The following is a 17935-nucleotide window of genomic DNA, read 5'->3' as shown; positions in this document are numbered from 1 at the left end:
TATGCTTTCAATTCTATGCTGTTCACTGTAAACGTGGGGTGAAGATGCTGCGTCTTCCCCCTAAAATTAAACCAAATAGACGTGCGCTTTGCCAACTACGTGCCAGCCTCTAGATGCTTGACGGAATGAATCGGCGCTATCACTATCGCGTCTTATCTTAAGACGAAGCTTGAGCGTTCTGCGATATATATATATATATATATATATATATATATATATATATTAACATCAGGCCTCTTCGTGCTGGCCTACATGATTTGCACCGGGGGCAACGAAGCCTATTGAAACGGTTACTTGGAAGTCCGTCATTTGTTCGTGTCATAGATGTCCTCTAGATTAAATGGTGCACGGACACAAGCTCTGCCAAAAAATAATTACTTACTTCGAAAAAAAAAATCAATTTCTCATCTGCATTTAGAAAAAAAAAACTATATTCAAGTACTCTCGTGATAGTTCGTGTAGCAAGACTTTATTTTCTTGCTGGCACATATTTTGAACGCAGAAGGCATAATATACTGAAGAGAAAGCAACCTAATAATCGCCTTGCCCCGTGTGTTTCGACAGCAATGCCGGAAGAGAACTTATAAGGTTCTAAGAGCCTATCAGTGTACATAGCGCAAATCGGACAGCTGAGTTGCACAAACGGATTGTGATTTGGATCATTTTGAGTTCGTCGCAGTACCAGCGATTTGAAGGAAATTTGAGTATTTTCGCGACGAGGAAATAGACGAGCCATGAGGGCGAGGAAATTCGCTTGTTGAGAAGATTTTTGTCATTGAGCGGTTAATGGTGACGGCAATTATGCAGCGCATAAAGTTCTCATATCATGTGAATTGAGCGTTGATTACGTAGAAGCTCTTCTTAAGCATATCAATGAAGCGAAATTGTGCACGGGGCTTCCAACTCAGAGGAAGAGAGGAGACATCATAAGAACTGCAGAGAAATTCGACAAGAAAGATGAGCCTGCGGCGTAGAAAACGCATGCTGAGAGTTGCGGCAGCTGACAAGAAAAAGAAAACAGATAATGAATGAATAAAGCCTTTATTTGATTGAAGGGATGACTCTCGGCCGCTGTTTGGGTAATTAGGGATGGGAGTGTAGCTTCACGTTTCTGCATGGTTCTAAAAAGCTCAGAAGAGGATCTAGATCAGCCTCTAGAAGCTAGGCCTTCCAGACTTGCAATGGCTGGTACGTCAAGCTCCTTGCCTGAACTGAGGTATGATATGTCGAACGGCTTCCTAACTGCACTTTAGTGAGCCGGGCAAGCACAAAAGCGTATAAGCTTCTGAATGAGCTCGCTATGCTACAAACCAAGCATATGAGCTCCTTAATTCACGCATTGAATTGCATTCGCTGCAAATATGGTAATCAGATGCAACAAAAGATGGCCAGGGGAAGTTAGGAATGCTAACGCTCATTTTCTATAAAACACAATAAATGATTATGCTGCCCACTCAAATATTTCCCAAAAGAAATATAACATCTCTGCATTGCTTGTAACCTCGCAATGCTTGTCTATGTCGATAAAGTCATGTTCTGGTTGTTTGCTACATTTCACTGTCATTCGACATGGTATGTATGTATGTATGTATGTATGTATGTATGTATGTATGTATGTATGTATGTATGTATGTATGTATGTATGTATGTATGTATGTATGTATGTATGTATGTATGTATGTATGTATGTATGTATGTATGTATGTATGTATGTATGTATGTATGTATGTATGTATAACTTTATTAAAGAGCCGGCAAACGACGGGTTAAAGCGCCGTGGCACTGGCCAAGCGTCGACTCGGGGTTATGGCCTACTCTGCACTACCTCATTTGGCCCGTTTGTGGTGGGTTGCGAGGCTTGTGCTTTTCGAGCGCACCCCGGGCCTGCTGGACGGCCCATAGCTGAATGTCCTTGTCTGTATTTTGCACAGCACTTTGAAGTCCCGGCGGGTATGTCCTGGATGCAGCTTCGGTCGGGAACCTGGCACAGTCCCACATGATGTGCCATTGGTCCGCCGGACCCACTTGACATATACTGCACATATCACTGGTGTAGATGTCCAGGTGGAAGACGTGTAGCACTGCCGAGGCGAGGAGTGACCCGGTTTGCATTTGCCTTAGGATGACCGCCTCCTCTCGACTAAGTACCGGGTGAAGCGGCGGCATTGTCCGTCGAGCTAGGCGGTAAAATTTAGTCACTTACTCGTAACTAGTCATTCGGTCCTTTGTTTCGAACCACCGCTCGGAACGGTCCCTCTCGGGGGCGCGGAAGGTAAGCGCTCGCGCCGCCGAATGGGCCGTCTGGTTGTGATTCGGCGAGGATGCACGATCTCCCGCGTGCGCCGGGAACTACTTGATGCGGATAGTGTTGCCGCGGTCTTGGAGCTGGAGCTTACTGATGATGGCGGCCGCCGGCGCGCACACTCACCCCTTGACAAAGTTGCGCACAGCGTTCCTCGAGTCGCTGAGCACGGTGCGACACTCGGCCTCCGAGATCGCCAAAGTGATGGCAACCTCCTCGACGCCTGTGGCACGGCCGCTGGATGGAAGCGCACTGGGTGCGGCCTGCTGCGTCGCGCCGCCGTCAATGGGCAAGCGCGTCCTTGGGGAGTTTACAGTTGCGCCCGCTATTTCTGCTGAGGGCGCCACTGTTCGGGGACACGTCGCCGCCGGGGTCGCCGGCTCTGAGCGCGCGGTTTACTTCCTTTCTGGACGCGTTCGCCTCGTATCTGCGTGGTAAACGCAAACTTTTTTGTGTGCGCGTGTGCAAGCACGTTAACGTTGAGACGGGATGCATTTGTTTTTTAAGGCGAAAGCCGTTCTAGGCTGATGGAGCGAAAATCTGTGCGCAGAAGCTGTGGCTGTAATCTGTGCGTCGCATCTATGCACTGATAAGGAAAGTTGAGCTAGTTGGTACATGATTGCAAATTACGAGCGCTACGACGGAGAACAACAACGAGAGAGTAATGACAAGGAGAGGCGCTACTATCAACTTGTCATTACTCTCTCGTTGTTGTTCTCCGTCGCAGCGCTCGTAATTTGCAATCTATGCACTGGTGTGTCTGTCGCAAAAGCGGACGTGCAAAGAGGGAGATTAAGAATGAAAATGATTGATGGTGATAGGTAATCAATAAAAGTTATAAATAGACATTGATAGAGGTATGACCAATGCTTATGACTAATAATGGGTAATAATGACTAAAAGATTTGTAATGACCAGTATATCAAACTATGACATGTAATGATCGCAATTGATTAGAAATGAGTACAAGTGCTTAGCGATGTGTGGTAATAAATATAATTGCTAGGCATGACTCATCATTACTGCTAATTACTACGAAATAACCAATATGTGAAAGGATGACATGTAATGACCACTGCTGATTCTAAATGAGTAACCTGCTTAGTGTTAAGGGCTACAATGACTACGCAGGCAGGCTCATCATGACTGGGAAACGACCAATATTTTAAACGACGACTTGAAATGACGAACTGTGGCTCGCTTCAGACAAATGCAGTAGCGAGGAGTGGGAATGCACTCGCTTCCTCTGATATGAAATCGGCGCTGAGGTTAAAACGTCCAGATGCTGAAGCATGATGCCCTACCAGGTGCCGTTGAATTTGCTGCAAGGGGCAGCAGATTGGTCTTGTTGGTGATTAATTATAGGTTAACAGTACAAACAACGTGACGGGAACACAGGAGAAGAGGACGGCACAACCGCGCTAGTTGTGTCGTCCTCTTTTCCTGTGTTTCCGTCACGTTGTTTAACGTATTTAGTTACCAGGAAGCTGGCCAGTGAACTAAGATTTTTAACGATGTGTTGTGAAGCAGATGAACACGATGAGGTAGCACCAGAAGCTTTTCTCGCAGGTTATGTTGCGAGTACATATCAGAAAACGGTACGAAGCGTTTTTTTTATATATATATATAAGCGTACAATTTGTTCTAAATTTTGCCGCGCTAGTCTGAGTGGCCTTGCAGGCAAAGTAGTCTGTGCATACAACATTTGTTTATACTCTTGACTGTTTGAGCCGATGCGATAAACTGAAAAGCCCCGTTCCACAGAAAATCCGGCGCCCGCTCTGTCGGCGGAAAGTCGGAAAAATACATCTCTGGTAAAGGGCACGTTCGTTGGTGATATGGCCAGACACCTTTGGCGCAATGAGAACACATGACATGTTCAATGTGGCAGGAGCTGCCAAATCAGAGAGAGTCAATAAGATGTAAGGGTGAAATGGGAATTATTGAAAGTGGGACCCTTAGATAACAAGACAGGTACACTATACTCTTATAGGGCACGTTCGTACGGCTTCAGTAAAAAGGGGCTTTATATAGCTATGTGTAGGGTGCTCTTTCATATAATGCGGCGGCTTAAGGCTGCATTCTAATGATATGCGAGAGAGGCCGCAATTACGGGATACGGTAAATAAGCAGGTAGCAAAGAGCGGGTACTCTAACGAGGCTCTGAGAGGAGATTTAAGAACCCCAAGTTTTGTTTATCACTACCAGGTTGTTGCTTAATTTATGCGATATTTGGTAATGGTTTTGAGACGACATGTCAGTCATGCAAAAGCCTGTTGCAAGAAATATGAGTCAACTGAACCAGTTACAGGCTGATGAAAACCTAGGACAATGGAGGCTTGATGTACCCCGCAAAGGAAGTAATCAAGCTTTGTCAGCTTACGAGCACCTTCATTAACAGGATGATGAAGTCTGAGGAGGTTCGGCGAAGTAGCAAACTGTGTAAACTTTTGATTTCATCATTGTTTTCTCACTGTACACAGTACCTGCAGCTTAGCTATGAAAACAATGATCGGGCCCATGCTGAGGCGCTATGCAGGATATCGTTAAGTTGCGGCATCCACTGATAACGAGCTGGGCTGGAAATGTCAACTCAACAGTGGAGCGACATTTATGGCTATGGCATAAACCTCTCTCATGAAAGGGTTTCCGTCTGCGATTGGTAATTTTCTTCCTTTATTGTGTGGCCATTTAATAAGCGTACTCGGCTGCTCGCTGAATCTCGGCTGCAGTTGCGCTCTGCAGCGTGAACATTCTTGTGATCGCAGCTAAGAGTTTCACAACAGGAACACTCGATGCGCGTTCTTCCATTGAAAATTACAAACCAGCAAAAATTGTACGGGTTTGCGAGCAGCCAATAAAAATGGTAATAAAATCTTTCGGCGCATATACGTAGCACCTTTAGGCAGCCCGGCTTTATGAAGCGCGCTTAGTTTGGTCATGCAAAACACGAGAAGCCATGACGGATAGCCTTCTGGCGTAAAAAGTTTAAGGTCTCCAACTGAGTCGAAGATCCCAGGTTATCATGTAGATTTGACCTAACAAACATCTTCATATTTTCAACGTAACATTTGTCAGAATGAGATAGAAAGGGTGGTTACATGTCGCATTTTCACAGAGATTGCTCACAGTAGGACAATATATTTTTATTGGATAGCGCTGTCAGCTTAGAACAGGTTTACATAAATTTGTGTATAAAAGCTGTATGCAGGAATGAGTAAATGGTATGAAAATGACCCACGGAATTCGCGACATAGTTAAGTGGTTATGCATTAGGCTACCGTGGCAGCTGAACAGCTTCGAATTGTACACAGCCGGGTGACAAACAACTTGATCCGAGTGCAACATCACGGTAATGCTAGGTCTCCAATCAAGTGGCCTTGATCCACCGTCACATCAAGTTTTTCGGGGTACACTCCAGTATGCATTGTTGCCGAGCAAGCGCTAGGTGCTGACATGGTCACACTAGACATGACATTATATACTATTTCGTGTTGCCTAATTGTGTGAAGCAGAGCTCTTATATCCTTAAAATAAAAGGCTTCTACCACGCCGACGCCTCCCTGAAAGCGCAGCCAGGCGCAGCTCTCCGCGCGCGGCTGTCCCCGAACGGTGGCGCCGCGGCGGCGGCGACGGGAAGTAGGCGCATCCCGCCGGTTTTGGGCGATGTAGCAGGCCGCACCTAGTGCGCTTCCATCGAGCGGCCGTGCCTGTGGCGTCCGTGCACAGCACGCTCGCTGCCGTTGTCTTGATGTCGGTAGCCGCCGCAACAACCACTGCCATAAATCCTTCTCGCTTGTATTCCGCTGCGTCCACGAACTGGGCGTGCGGGTCCTGGGCGCGTTGTTCGACGAGGACTTTGGCCCGCGCCTGCCGCCGTTCTTGGTTGTACTCGGGGTGCATGTTCTTTGGGATGGGGTCCACGTAGATATGGGCCCACGCCTCATCGCTGATCTTGCACGATTGCCGATTGGGAGCTCGGGGATTGTAACCCAGGGACGTCAGTATACTACGGCCTGTCTTGGTGGTAGAGAGACGCTCCATTTGCGCAGTGAGCTGTGCCTTGGCTATTTGGCTATTTCTTATAAGGTGATATGGACGCCGAGCTGCAGGAGCCGAGCCGTACTCGCGGTCCCCATTATTACCAGCGCCGTTTTGTAAACCCGTCTGATCAGCGTGTTTATCTTTGTCCTGCCAGTGACCTCCCAGTTGAGGTAGGCTGCAACGTAGGCGATGTGACTGATCACGAACGACTGGACGAGGCGCAGAAGGCTGTCTTCACGCATGCCTGCCCGTCATGTCGAGACTCGGCGTATGAGCCGGATAGCGTCCATGGCCTTGGTGGTAATCTTGTTGATGGTCTCATCGTTGCGGCCGTTCTTGTTTAGCAACAGGCCCAGGACCCTAATCTTGGGAACTTCGAGGATGCGCTGCCCCGATGGAGTCACGATCTTTATGTGATCGCACTCCCGAGGGGGAGCGCGTTTCCGTCCCGGTTGTAATAGTGTGAGGACGAACAGCTCGGATTTGGCGGGCGAGCACACTAGTCCTGTGCCGTCAAGGTGTTGCTCGATGGCAGTAACAGCCTCTTGAAGCTGCTGCTCAATGCTGGCATCGGTGCCGCCTGCCGCCCACAGGGTAATGTCGTCGGCATAGATCGTATGCCTGACGCCGGTCCCTTCTACCGTCCTCGCTACCCCGATCATGACAAGGTTGAAGAGCAATGGCGAGAACCTTGCGGGTTACCCGTGCTGCTGAGCTTGTGTTCGGGGAACTTAAGGTCTCCGGCGTGCAGTTCCACCGTGCGGTTGGTCAAGAAGTCTTGGATGTAATTGTAGCTCGCTACCCCCATGTTGAGTCTCGATACTTGTGCTAACATGGCTGAGTGTTTGACTTTGTCGAATGCGCATTGTAAATCAAGTCCCAGAATTACTTTGCTGTCTTGTGTCTTGTCGATTATTTCTTGTTTGAGTTGTAGCATGGCGTCTTGTGTGCTGAGTCTGCGCCTGAAGCCGATCATCGTATCCGGATATAGGTCTTCCTTTTCCAGGTACTCCTGACACCGGTTGGCAAGCACGTGCTCTAGCACCTTGCCCACGCAGGACGTGAGCGAGATGGGACGCAAGTTGCAGAGGTCCGATGGCTTGTCCGGTTTCGGGATTAGGATTGTTCTTGCCGTTTTCCACTGACGGGGGAGCTTGCCCGAACGCCAGCATTCGTTGTAGTAGCGGGTTAGGGCCTCGATCGATGCATAGTCGAGGTTGCGTAGCATCTTGTTGGTAATAAGATCGGGGCCGCCTGCTGAGCGGGTGTTGAGCTCGTGCAGCGCTACCCGTACCTCTGACATGGTAATGTCTCGGTCGAGCAGGCAGCCCCCCATATGGAGGGTGGGTTTCCGTTAGCGTGTGTGTCTTTTGGCGCACACTGGTTGTTCTATTTTATATTGAAGCGACTTGCAGAATGAAAGTTCACTTGACGTGCATGTGCGTAAATAAGCTTGGGAAAATCCACATAAGTTGAGCGCTAGAAATTACTGTAAGTACGAAAAGATGCGCCCGCCCCCTAACAAATATCAGCACTCCATGTCTGGCGGCAGAGCTAAATTTGATCTGGCACATGCTGATCCCGTAATCATTTGCTTCCGAATGCATCACGAATCTCGGTTATATCAGGAAGTCCCTGGAAGAGTGCGATGCTATCTTCGCGCCTTTTTCATCAGCAGAAGTGGAAACTACGAAGTTACGCGGACTCAGGAGGGCAGAGCTTTCCTTCATTGCTCCCCTCACATTTGAGCCTCATACATATAGTATAGGTACCAGGCCACAGTAATGTGACAATCAATGAGGTTGCTGATAGACTAGCTAAAAAGTCTCTCAACGGACCCGTGTTGCCTATCCTCCCGGATACAGCGTACATAAAAGCAGCGCGATTTCGTAGGCGCTCCTTATTAACTATGTAGACTGGATATACTTCAACATCGGATGACTATCTGCATCTCAAGTATTCCTGGACTAGGAAACCATGTCAATCATGGCAGATTGAAGTCTCTCTAACCAGGCTGCGCTGCCGTATTCCGCCTCTAAATTTCTATATGCACAGGTCTGCTTTGGCGCTTACTCCCGTCTGCGAATTCTGCGGGGACTTGGAAACAATAGAACATTTCTTGCTATTTTGCCGCCGTTTTACCATGATGAGAAAACGGTATTTGGAGAAGCCGTCGTAACAGCTGGGACTTAATTTGAGCAGCCAGATATTATTATCGTTTGGTGCCACCATGCTTGGGTACAGCCACAGGTCTGTCTTTAACGCCATTTAAAACTTTTTAATAGAATCAAAACGTCTACCTTGCTAATATGCTTTGTATTTTTAATCTGTAAATACAAACCTCAGTGTTCTCCTACTGCGTGCGTTATTAAATATCCTTTTTATTTTTGTTTTTCATATTTTATTTTCCACCTCTATTCCCTAGCAATCATTTATTTTTTTTTTGCCATGTAATTATCGATCTTAAAATCAAATATTTCTGCACCCAAATTCTTGACCGATACCCTTGTGTGGGTATTTGCCACCAAATTAGAGGAGAACAACAACAGCTGCACGCGCACTCGCGGCGTAACAGAGCTGCACCATCTAAGCCTATAGCCGGCGGTGACGGCAACATCTGTCTCGGTGATAGCACCCGCTACACTTTCCGCAGCCCTCTTTCGTCCCTGGCCCTGCGAGTCCACGCTTCGAGCACCTTCCAAGAGGACAGTTCTTCTAGTTCAGCTATCATAAGGAGGTAGCATGGATGCCGAGCTTCAGACACTGGTCAAGCTTCCCGTTGTCTTGGTAAGCCGCAAGGAACTGTACTCTATTGTCTCCGTACTCGGACTCACCGTCGTTGGTTGCGCGTGCGTGCTGGGGTACTCCTTCGCCAACTGCGGCGAGAGCGACCAGGGCGTTCAGAAGCTGCGCATCTACATCGACTCCGGGGTCAAGATGGCGGAGAAGCGCGCTGCCGATGTTGGAGGTGCAGTCGACGTTCGCTCGGCCATCGCCAAGGAGCCCGTAGTCTCGGCCGCCAGAATTAATCCAGGGTTGAACGAGCAAGCCGTGAACAATAGCAGTGTCCCAATGGCCTTGGGAGGCGACACTCCGACTTCGAAGCTGACATATGGACATCGCCCAGATGTTGTTCGAGGGGAACGAAGTATCGGTTCAACTGTCAATATAGAGGTAAAAAAAGTGAGCCTAGTAGTGCAATCTGCCGTGGCCGCCAACGTGAGTCGCATCGCTCCGGAATCCGGCTTCGCGAAGGCTCCATGATCCCTGGTCGAACGTTGGACACCGACCCCCGGCAGTGGCAGACTTTCTGACTGCAAAACCGGGCTTCTTATTGCGCCTTTGATCAAGGTGAAGCTAATACTGTTGCTATATGAAAAAAAAAAAATACAGAAGAAACTAGAGGTCATTCGCAACACGAAAATATAGTCAACTTATGGGTGACCTTAGATATTCCCTGCTTCTGGTTTGTTATTTAACCTTAGTAAAATTTCACCTCCTGTATTTCATCGTCAGCAGGAGCCGGACATACGCATTGCCGGGCGAAGGCCTCTCCCATACTCCTCTAATTAACCCAGTCTTGTGCTTGCTGCGTCCATCTGACCCCTGCAAACTTCTTAACCTCATCCGCCCACCTAATTTTCTGCCGCCCGTGCTACGCTTACAGTTCTTGGAATTAAATCGGTTACTCTTGGAGACCATCGGGTATCCTTTCTTCGAACTACATGCCCTGCCCATGCCCATTTATTCTTAATTTCGACTAGAATGTCAGTAGCAAATCATTTATGACCCAGTCTGCACGCTTCCTATCTCTTAGCGTTAAACCTACCATTTTCTGTTCCATAGCCCTCTGCGTTGTCCTCAACTTATTTAGAACATCTTCGTTAACCTCCATACTTCAGCCACATAGGTCAGTACCGGTAGGATGCAACTGTTATACATTTTCCTCTTGCATTTCGTTTACAAAATAATCGGCACGCCGGACTGATTGCTACTTCGATGACGAGTCTACTTCGTACACACCGACATGTTTTATTCATTGTATAGTATATGCTACGCAGCGCCTTGAGAAAGAACAAGCGATCAGAGTATATAACGGCAAAGCTGTTGGTACGCAAGTGTATCAGAGAATTGGATCGGATTTAAATATATTCAGGGGCTGACTAACCTAAATTTTTGTAGGACATGAGCAATCGGGCAAGTAAAATGTCCTCATAATGCTTAACTCCGATGATGGCCACCATAATCATTGTGACTAATAGTCACACACGGCAGCGTACTGCCGAGATATAAAGCCGGGCGTCATGTCGCGAACGATGCGACGCAGGGATGGAGATTGGCTCTTTCATGCTTTGTCGATGCTTTCATGCTCTCTTTCACAACGAGTGTGATTTGAAGATGACATGCATCAGTAAACGCAAGATTATGCATTCAGCTGCGAGAGTCAAACGCAGTGGTTGCCCAGTAGTCTGAGAATCCTTCTCGCAAGTCGGAGTTGAGGGATTTGATTCCTAGCGCCGCCAATGGGTACCCACCGATGAAACATGGGCACGAGCTTTTCTACTGACTTAGTGCTTGCGTTCGACTCCAGCCTGTGTAAAAAAAGATGCCTTCTTCCGTGGCACTATACCTTGCATAGTGATTTGCATAGAGATCGTGATTTAATACGGGCTAGCGTGATTATCATATGGTTTTGCTTGATTTGAACAACTTTACCTCGAGTGACATATCGTGCGTTATATGTTGTCCAGGTAAGCAGGAGCGACACAGATAGAAAGCCCTAGTTTGACCAAAATGTACGAGAGTGCTGAGAGTAGCGGGTCTGACTCTGCGTTAACATGATCACGGTGGTTCCCATTCACACCTTAAAAAGTAGCCCGAGAGCGGCTCCTGCATATTCGGCCATGACACGTGGTTCCGTGACATCATACAACGCGACGAGCTATCAGTGCCTAGCCGTACCACCTGTCAACTGCCACCTGTCAGAGGCATCTTAGGGAGGAGCACTGGATGGACAATTAAGCACAGCGGAGCGGAATGGAAGCTGTAGTACGATCTCATGCACTGAAGACAGATGAAAAAGTCTCCCAAAAATAGATGTTAGCCGTTCATTGTGTGAATGACGACTTTGACCTGCAATCTGTGGAGCGACATTTGAATGGAGCTTCAATGGGTAAAATGACGGCACCTAGCGAAATTTCTTTAAACGCTTAAGAGCCCCCGAAGGCGGCTGAAGGCTCAAGAGCGGACGTCTAAACTCTCTGTAAGGTGATCCGTAGTCTCTAAGTCACAATAAGCGTTATTGTCTGGAGCCGTGAAACAGGAGCAGAAACCAGAGTGAGAGAGAGAGAGAGAGGGAACTTGGAAGCATTCTTAGCCGGGGTGGAAGATGAGACATTCTTAACACTATTTGTGGAATTATCTATAGCTCCATTATAGCAACTGGTAGGTTAACTTGTTAATCCTTCTTGAAGTTCCTCCAGGTCTTTTTTTTTTCATAAAATTTTGATTAGTATTAAACTTTGAGCCTATCTTTTGCCTGTTACCGACTTTGTGTAGGACACACCTTGGCCAATCCCTCATGGTACGTGCCACATTTCAAGTGGCTAACAACAACAACAACAACAACAATATCGGACATGTTTCAAGTGTGCGCCTCAGTTTTGACCACTTTACCGACGCTTTTCTGCAACGGCATCGGCACAGCTTTACTGCGTGCGCTGATTATCCGGAACCTGGTCAGCAAGTCGCACCGGCTATAGTCGACGTACTTCGCCAAGGCTAGGGGTAACCTCACTGCTTTCCAAGTGCTGTAAGAAAGGGCTGTGACGGAACGCCTTCCTTTTCCAGGCAACGCATCTCCTATCAAGCGAGCTGCCGAATCGACAGTCTAGTCTGAAACCGCTTCCAACGAACTGCTCTTCTTCTCAGCCTGGACAGTCACCGCTTTACAAGGAGGTGGACGTCGCCCCCCAATGAACTTGCTTTTTTTTTTATTGCGAAAGCAATACTACTCTAGGTTTCGAGCCTTCAGCGTGGCGCGGCCGCACCCACGTGACGCTGTGACGTCACACCCCACGTGACACTAGAATGAGAGCTAGGCTACCAACTCAAGCGGTCGGTGCAGCGCGGCCGCACCCCCGTGACGCTGTGACGTCACACCCCACGTGACACTAGGACGAGAGCTCGGCTACCAACTCAAGCGATCGGCGTAGCGCAGCCGCACCCACGCGACGCTGTGACGTCACACCCCACGTGACACAAAAGCGAGATATGGGCTGGTAGGAGCTGGCAACTTGGGTCTCTCGTTTCACATGGGACGGTTATGTCAGAATCAGCCTGCTAGGACCTTGGCATTCATGTTACCTCTATAGGCCACTAAGGCACGTTCATACGGCTTTTTATATGCAGGCTGAGGCAGAAGAAAAAGAGAAGAACGCTCGGTCACGGGCAGCTAATGCTTTCTTCTTCTTGTGCCATATATCAAAGGAGAAGAAGAAGAAGAGGAATGCTTTCACTCAATATTTGGTTCAGTAGCGTTGAACTCTTGTAATTTTTTTAACTGTTTTACATGCAAGGAGATGGAAGCATTCTACATGGACACGGGGCATACTTATTTGGTCACGCTGCTAAGGGGTTTTGTCTGCTCTGGCTCGCATCTCACTTTTGGGAGCATCTTGCAGCACCTACTGCAAAAACTCGGAGCGGTGCATTGTTATTGGCGGTTCCGCTCAGGCCGCATGTGGGCTTCTTGCCCAAATCCATCTCCCACCTCTACGAATGATTTTGGTTCCAAATAATATCGCTGCTGCCTTTTCCGAAAAGGACGACCACAATATTACGTCCAAAGACTGCCCTGTTAAGCGCCGCCCCATAGAGAAACGTCCTATGCATCCTAAGGGTCATTGCCAGAAGCCAATACGGGAGCCATCAAATGGTGGCTGGCGAACATCGAACCGTTTTGCCCTGTTCTAGCTTAATGAAGATGAGACCATCGCAAAACCTGATGCAGATGTGGCTGCATTCTTGTCGAATAATTACGTCAGCATTTTGATTATCGATTCTGTTCTGAGCATTGTGTAGGTAATGTCTGTCTTGAGATTAGATTATACCTTTTTATTTAATATCCTGTCTTTTCGTGCTTACACGGTATTCCAGGCACCGATATATGGCTTCCCTTCATGAGAGCCGCAACAGACTGACGACTGTCATGACCAAGGTCGCGTATTGAAGCCCCGGTTGCTTTGTCGGGGCAGAAACGAAGACGTGGCGGCCGGAAAAGGATTTGAGGATAACAAAAGGACAAACTTTATATAAATAACTTACATGGTATCTTTCAGACAGGTGAAGACCGATTAGATGAGCAGCTTCACTTTACCAGTTTCTGTAACAGACGTATCGAAGAGTTTTATGGCGTTCACATTACCTGTATTCTCAATTTTGACTATAGAAAAATTTGGAACAGCGCTAAACACACAACCATCAAAAGACAGACGACCGACGAGACACAAGCGCTCGTCGGCCATCTATATTTTATGGTTGTGGGTGTTAGCGCTGTTTCAAATTTTTAATAGTCAAAATGAACAAACTCGTTCAAAACGAAGTGTTAATGAAGTATATTCTAGAGATGACGGGCGTGCCAGCACACAAGACAGTGTTTTGTTTACCTCACGTTAGCACATTTTCACGTTCTCGCATTCGTGGACATGATGCGGAGGGTGAGGAAATGGTCGTCGAGGTGGCATAGATGGCAGTATTACGTCCGTGAAGTCAGCCGGTGGTTGACGTGCGTGTGGTCCATATCCGTGCTCATCAGACTCGACGCTCGCGGTGAGCATTCGAAATTAACAGAGTGAGAAACCGTTCCTTTGCTCCCCCACAAGATTACTATGAAAGGGAAAATGCGCGCCGTTCCCCCGTTGGATTCGGTACCATATATATGTGGGGTATACATGAGCCATCACGTTTCTACTGCCTCCCATTAAATTACCATACCAGATTTTACTAAACGGACCAATTAAACACCTTAATCCGCCATAATTCATGCCGATAATCCATTGATACGAATTAGGGCGTATTCGGCGCTTTCCAATTTGGCGGCGCCCTCTGGTTGTCGTTTTCGAGGTCACGTGACCTTCACACCATCACATTCTAGGCAAATCAGAAAATCTCGTTGCGGAGAAACGAATACTTCTTGAATGACAACCTAAATGATTTAGCATTAAAGACATTAATGAGGGCTAGCAAGATAGCCTAGTGGCGTGGGCCACTAAGGCCCGCGGCATTACTCTCAGTCAATCACGCAGAAAACATTGGCTAGCTATTGTAGTGTAACATCAAAGGCAGAAAGATTACAGTACGAATTGGAAAATTAGCTAAAGAGGCGGGACTATCGAGGCATCCTAGGAATGAGGCGAATTCAGGGCGCCCTGGGATGAATCAAATAATTAGAACGCTAAGTTACATGGCGAAGAACAAACAAGCCGCAATTACTTGTAGGTATATTTATGCCAAGCTTTCCTCGAAACTAAGTAGCCAACTGGCAGTCGTGGCCGAGTGGTTAAGGCGATGGACTCGAAATCCATTGGGGTCTCCCCGCACAGGTTCGAATCCTGTCGGCTGCGCAAGTTTTTTTTCTGCCCCACTAGACATAGTAACTTTCTAGCCACTTCACTGATTTCGGGAGCATGAAATAAAAAACCGTCCCGCAGTAGTGCCCGAGGGAACATTACTCCACACACACACACGTGTAAAATCTGATAATGTATTAGGTAATAAAGAAAAAAAATAGTCGCCGAGTGGTTAAGACGATTGACTCGAAATTTATATAAGTCCATTACAAATCAGTCATTTGCAACATCACTTGGTTTTAACCCATGTTGTGTATTTGTCGCGTAATATTCTCTGTGTGTGTGTGCGTGTGTGTGTGTGTGGAGTAATGTTCTTTATGAGTAAAATCTGATAATAAATTAGGCAATAAAATAAAAAAAGAAATCTATATAGGTCTCCCTGCACAGGTTCGAACCCTTTCGGCTGCGCAATTTTTTCATGCGCAGCATTAACTTTCCAACTTTTTCGCTTATTCTCTACCTATATTGTCAGAACTTCATGTTGCCAGATTAATGGTCGAACAACTGACTGTACCCACTGCAGGGCGAAGGCCTCTCCCATATTTCTCCACTTAACCCGGTTCTGTGCTAGCTGCATCCACTTGACCGCTGCGAACTTCTTAACCTCATCCGCCCACCTAACTTTCTGCCGCCCCCTGCAACGCTTTCCTTCCCTTGGAATCCAGTTTGTTACCCGCAGCGACCATCGGTTATCCTCTCTTCGCACTACATGTCCTGCCCATGCCAATTTCTTCTTCTTGATATCCACTAGAATGTCAGTAACTTGAGTTATTTCTCTGACCCACTCTTACGTCTTACGTGACCCACTCTTACGCCTTACGTGTCGCTTTGCAAGTCAATCTTCTCGCTCTTGGGGATTTTCCATCGCTCGTTTAGTTCTTTCAACCTCATTTTTCCTACGTGTCGCTTCTTCACGGCGATCGATGTGGGTAGGATGAATAGATTCGGCTTGTAGGCGAGCATAGCGAACGTTTGCACTGAGTGTAGTTGCCACATCCATGGCATAGCACTACACGCTCACCGCAATTCTTAGCGTTATGTACGTCTTCGCAAGCGAGCAGCTGCTCTACGTCTGAAGAGCACCGCCAGAGAGGCGCAAAGCTAAGTGATGACTTCAAGTGTGGTGCTCCGCGGAGATCGGCGATATGTACCGGTACGAATGAAGTTTGTCAGGTACGTGAAGAAGAAGCAGGTGTGCGATGTAAAAGAAGCTCTGAAATTCGCCCTTTATTTCTTTTGGCGACTTGCGGCATTTGAAGTTATAAATGGAATCCGGGTGAGTGCCTTTCCCGCCAGTGTGAAGTCTGTCCGACAAATTTCAGGTGCATAATTGCTCTCCATCACTTTTAATTTCACAGATATAGCCGTTCCCCTTCAGCCATGTATTCATACTGCGATGAACCTGAGCCGTTGGATCATTCTTTTCAGTCCTGTTGCCGTTTCGCCTCCCTCCGAAAACGCTTCCTTGAAATTCCTTGTAAGACTATCTATATCCTTGACTGTTCCAAATTTACTTTTGTTTGGCGCTACTCAGCTGGGCTTCAGCAGCGGGACAGTTCGCGGCGCGGTACACAAAATTTGATCAGCAAAGACTCATCATCCGTTAGGCAGAGGCAGCTTACTGCAAGACCTACACCGTTGATTCCGGCACTGAGAGCCGGTTCAGTGTCCCCCCCCCCCCCCTCCTAATTGCTGCGCCCAGACCGTGAGGCCCCATGATGACAGGAATAAAGTTCATTCATTCATTCATTTATTCATTCATTAAATGCCTCTGGTAGGATTCCCTGCTAGGTGTGCGATTCAGCTGTTTGTTTCTCCCCTTCAGTTTCTTATTGAGTGGAAATTGGTCGTTTTTTTTCTGATCAGTAGGCCCTTTATTCTATCTTATCACATTCATATCAGTGTCTATATTTTCATCTCCTACCAAACAGCATAATACCCATTTCAGTTGAAGTCGTTTTAGGCTATGGATTCACGTTAGACAATGGCACATTCTCACAAGGGTATGTGCCATTATCTAAGTGCACAGAGAGAGCAAGAATGGAGCACTTCCCGTCCGTGCACCACACGTGCGCGGCAGTCTGGTGCAGGCTACGTGCTGCTAAGCACACGGCTGAAGGTCAGCTGAAGGCCAAACTGCGGCGTACGCGAAACACACCGCAGCTAGCAGAGTGAAGCTTTCGCTTCAATAGCATCCGACGTTTTATTAGGCACTGAAAAATTACACAGCTTCAGTTTTAGTAGAATTACGAAGGCCGTAAAACGAATTGACAGTACTGAGTCCAGTGACTGAAGAATTCGTTGCATTTGTGGCAACTGCATTTCCACTAAAGCAAAATGCAAAAGGTGCTAATGTGTTTGGATGATTGGGCCGAATAGAACATCGTACACGCAACGTAATGGGAACTAATATGGAGCGCACCACTGCGCTTCTTTCTTTTCTCTTGTTTTATTCACATCTTCACATTTTCCTCACGAGGTAATTGATGCGTACACGGACACGTGAAGGCAGTTACTATTCAGTTGTCAACTTCGATATACGAATTACTCTGCACCGCTTAGCGCTGATATAGGATGGGAAAATATCGAGGTTTGCTTCGAACATCCTGAGCAAGGATTTCAGAGAGAGAGAAACGGCAACGCATGCACAGAAAGTGAAACAAACTTATCCTTATGTCGTTAGGGTTATCTATGAACAACCATCTGAGGCTTGTGGTGAAATTGAGCCCATAGGTCACTGCTATTTTTCTGCCGGCGGTTTGCTTCACTTCGTAGAATTTACTTGATGGTGTTGGGTGAAACGTTTATTACCATATATGCAAATAGTGGGGGCGAAGCCTCCAACATGTCACTTGAGGGCTCCCTTACATCGCAGGAGAAACCCATACAACGGAAAAGAGATTTCTCGGATCGCAATTTTTCTCATGGCACTGGCGATTATCCTGCGCTGGTCATGGCG

At 47.3% G+C, this 17935-nt stretch overlaps 1 non-coding gene across 1 annotated transcript; it reads left to right on the top strand.

Moving 5' to 3' along the window:
* The first annotated feature begins 14888 nt into the window (after positions 1-14888).
* Positions 14889-14970, top strand: TRNAS-CGA (transfer RNA serine (anticodon CGA)). The gene has a single exon. It is a non-coding gene; the product is annotated as a tRNA-Ser (tRNA).
* The last annotated feature ends 2965 nt before the right edge of the window (positions 14971-17935 follow it).

Source organism: Amblyomma maculatum, chromosome 8 (genome assembly GCF_055883805.1).
Source record: "Amblyomma maculatum isolate TAMU_Amacu chromosome 8, ASM5588380v1, whole genome shotgun sequence".
NCBI classification, from domain to species: domain Eukaryota; kingdom Metazoa; phylum Arthropoda; class Arachnida; order Ixodida; family Ixodidae; genus Amblyomma; species Amblyomma maculatum.
The sequence above is the reverse complement of the archived record's forward strand: the minus strand, read 5'-3'. Positions and strand labels throughout refer to the sequence as shown.